This window comes from Plectropomus leopardus, chromosome 8 (genome assembly GCF_026936395.1).
Source record: "Plectropomus leopardus strain MGB_pleo_1.0 chromosome 8, ASM2693639v1, whole genome shotgun sequence".
NCBI lineage: Eukaryota > Metazoa > Chordata > Actinopteri > Perciformes > Serranidae > Plectropomus > Plectropomus leopardus.
Genome location: NC_142183.1, coordinates 33,258,275 through 33,262,534, shown reverse-complemented (window position 1 = coordinate 33,262,534; position 4,260 = coordinate 33,258,275).

Genomic DNA, 4,260 nt, shown 5'->3' with positions numbered 1-4,260 from the left:
GAACTGGTTTATTATTTGGCTACAGGCTTATAGTCAATAAATGTCTGGGAGTGACGAACTCACCCCTTTAGTTTTTGTTGGACTTTAGGATGGTAGGGTTAGTTTTGTTAAATGACCTGGCCACCCTTTGTGTAGGGCCCTATCTCAGTCATAGGATCTACCCTCGACCCACCAACAGGGTTTCAATGAGGAGTTCTCTCCTTCCAGTTTGGAGGTCTGTTCCTTACCATGTTCAGTTGTCCTTGTTCTGTCCTTGTTTTTGTTCACTGTGTTGTTTGGGGGACTTCACTACTACAAAGCAATCCATATTTTTCTACGTTTGAGTGATAATGTCACATAATTTGAAAATAGCTTCACTGAATGTTAACGGCTTGAGTAACCCAGTCAAGAGGAGCAGGGTACTAGCAAAAAGAAGTGTCCATACAAGAGATAGGGAATTCACCCATTACTCAGCCACTCATAATGTACATTCCAGATTGGATTTTTTCCTGATGGACACCATAGATAGATACAGAGTACAGGAGTGTACAATTGGTTCAGCGGATATTTCTGATCATAACATTTTTTATTTAGTTATTCATATAAATAGTAAGCCAAGGAATACACTATGGAGGCTGAATATTGGAATTTTAAACAATAAATCCATGGTGGAAGAAATTTGCAAATGCATATATGACAATAGGAATGGCCAGGTAGACCCAACTATTGTTTGGGACACGGTCAAAGCAGTCATGAGAGGGAAGCTAATATCAAGAACAGCTTACTTAAGGAAAATCCGGAGATTAAAATACGACCAATTAGAGAGGGATTTGGAAAAACTAGAGAAACAACGACCTAAAAATGACAATCAAGTTACAATAGGGAATCAGATTAAGGATTTAAGGAAACAAATAGAAAACTTAATGAATGATGAAATCGAAAAAAAACTGAGATTCACAAAGCAAACCTTTTATGAGTCAGGCCCTAGGGCAACACGAATATTAGCAAGGCATCTTCGAACGCAACAAATAACAAAGTCAATTAATAAAATTAGGGACCCTCGATCAAATTCATTAAAATGTGACCCAGATGAAATACATAGAATTTTTAAAAATTACTATGAGACATTATATTCACAGTCTGAGAAGGTTGATGAAGAGAAAATAAAACAATTCCTGAATTCACTAGACCTTCCATCCTTAGGTTCAGAGCAAAATAAACATTTGACCGCCCCTATCACTAAAGACAAATTGGATAAAGCCATAGGTAGACTGGCGACTAATAAAAGTCCTGGGAGCGATGGTTATCCAAATGAGTGGTACAAAAAATTCAAAGAAGTTCTTGCTCCGACTTTATTAGAGTCCTTTAATTGGACACTTGAGAAAGCTATAGCCCCTCCATCTTGGAGAGATGCTGCAATATCTGTTATTCCTAAAGAGGGAAAAAACAAAGAATATTGTGAATCATATCGCCCAATATCTATCCTAAATGTAGATTATAAATTGTTCACATCCATTATCACTAAAAGATTGGAAAACTTTCTGCCTGACCTGATACATGTAGACCAGACAGGCTTTGTAAAAGGACGTCAAACACAGGATAACATCCGGCGAACCTTTCACATTATTGATCATGTTAATAAACACTATACAAGCACTGCCCTGATCAGCCTGGACGCTGAAAAAGCGTTTGACAGGGTCAGCTGGGATTTTTTGTATAAAGTACTGGAGAAGATGGGTTTCAATGATAAATTCACTAAATGTATTAAAGCATTGTATGCTAACCCGTCGGCCAGAGTTAAAATTAATGGACACCTGTCGGACACTTTTAAACTATACAGAGGGACACGACAAGGTTGTTGCGCTAGCCCTGCCCTCTTCACAATTTTCATAGAACCACTTGCTCAAATAATTAGACAAGAGGACGGGCTGACAGGAATCACAATTGCAAGAGATGAACACAAGATAGGTCTCTTTGCTGATGATATAATCACCTTCCTTCAAGACACAAATACAACGCTTCCTAAATTAGTAAAGATAATGGAAGAATATGGACGGATGTCGGGCTATAAATTAAACATATCTAAAACTAAGGTTTTAACTTTTAACTATAAGCCAAATAAAGAAATCAGGAAGAGATATAATTGAAATTGGAATGCTAAGTCAATAAAATATTTAGGAGTGAGAGTAACTAAAGAATTTGACAAAATTTATGAGACAAACTACAAACTAATAAATGATAAAATCCAAAAAGATGTGGCAAAGTGGTCAACATTAGTGATGGATTTCAGCTCAAGAATCGAGGTAGTCAAGATGAACCTCTTACCTAGGTTGTTATATCTTTTCTTATCGCTCCCCATTAGAGTACCAGACTCACAATTCGCAGCATGGGAAAAGCCAATATCTAGGTTCATCTGGGTGGGAGCCAGGCCTAGGATAAGACTCAAGACCCTTCAGCTGGACAGAGAAAAGGGAGGATTGGCTTTGCCAAACCTAAGAGAATACTACTATGCTGCACAGTTAAGATACATAGTATATTGGTGCTCCCCGAGCTACCAAGCCAGATGGAAGGACATCGAGATGAGCCTGGGTCAGACCCCTCCTCAATCAAGGCTAAGTGGAAAAAAGCATATGGATCTCAACGGTGAAAACTCAATCATGAGAGAAACCTTTGAGACGTGGAGTGTTGTAGTTAAAAAATACAAGTTAACAGGAGACTGTAAGCTGTTGATATGGCCTTCTCACTCCTCCAGGTTCAGACCAGGATTGTTAGACAAGACCTTTGAAAAGTGGAGGGACAAAGGAATAACAGCAACATGTACACTAGTAGATAAGCAGCGAACTCAAAAATGAGTTTGGACTGGAAAATGGAGATTTATACAGATATTTTCAATTAAGACACTTTTACGAGACAGAAATTAAGAAGGAAATTTCATTGGAAGGGAATGATGTGATTGAGGTGCTGACGGGTGCATTCAAGCAAACTCCTTCAAGAATTGTCTCCAAATTGTACAAAGGTTTATCGAAGCAACAGGGAAGAAATACATATAAAAGAGAAATGGGAAAAAGAATTTTGTGCTATCTGAGGGTGATTGGCAGTCCATACTTAAGACCCAACATACATCAACAAACTCTAAAAAATGGAGGGAATTTGGTTGGAGAAATGTAACATGTTTTTTTATTACACCAAAAATTAAAAATAAAAAACTAGGCCAAAGTCAATACTGCTGGAGAAACTGTGGGCAGTTGAATGCCAACCACTCTCATATATTCTGGTCATGTATGAAAATTCAGTCATTTTGGGAGGGGATCCTCAGAGCTATGGTGGAAATTTTTGGATACAATATCCCTAATGATCCTCGGTATATATATCTAGGACTGACGCCAGACGATGTAATAGGTAAAGAAGACACATACCTGTTTAAGACTTTAACACTTGCAGCTAAGAAAGCCATTACAAGAAGTTGGCTAAGAACTGAGCCTCCTGGACTAAGCCACTGGCTGGACATTGTAGAAGAAATTCGATCAATGGAACAAATGACCTACACTCTTTGGATCAAAACAGAGCTCTATGAAGCAAAATGGACAAAATGGCACCTCTGTGTGGCAAAGTAGTGTTCTTCCCCCATGTGTTTTCTGTATTTCTGTATGTTTTTCAAATATTGATTGAAAAAATAAAGTTTAAAAAAAAAAAAAAAAGAACACCAATTTCCAAGGAGCAATTGATCCTGAACAGAGGCTGGCAGTATGTTTGAGGTGGGGACACACACACATACACAAACACACGCAATGTGTTATCAAAAAAGTGTGCGCTAGTGTCACTTGGATCCATGGATGAATGAAAGAATGTCTTTCTTTGAGAGTATAGAAAATAAAACATCCATAATACACTACAGCGGCTGTGACTAGTCAAATTACCCTCAAACTCTGTTTGGACAGACGCGAAAAAACACAACTATGATGGACAAAAGTTCCAGTCAGTGTGCAAACTTGATTGACACAACGTGAGATCGGATTTTTTTTTTTTTAAACGGGTGACAATTTTGGACAAAAAATCAGACTCAGTGTGCAAAGGCAGGAGTGCATGTACAAAATGTGCAGCACATTTCAATGAAATAAAAAACAAACAAAAATACTCCATAGCTCCATGAACTTTTAGTTGAGTTTGACAACATTTGGACCTGAGGACATCCCTTAGACCTGAATCTCAGTGCTCAGCTGAGCACCGTATAGGTGGGAGCTCATACTCAAAGTTATTTTGGCAATATTTTAATTGTATTTG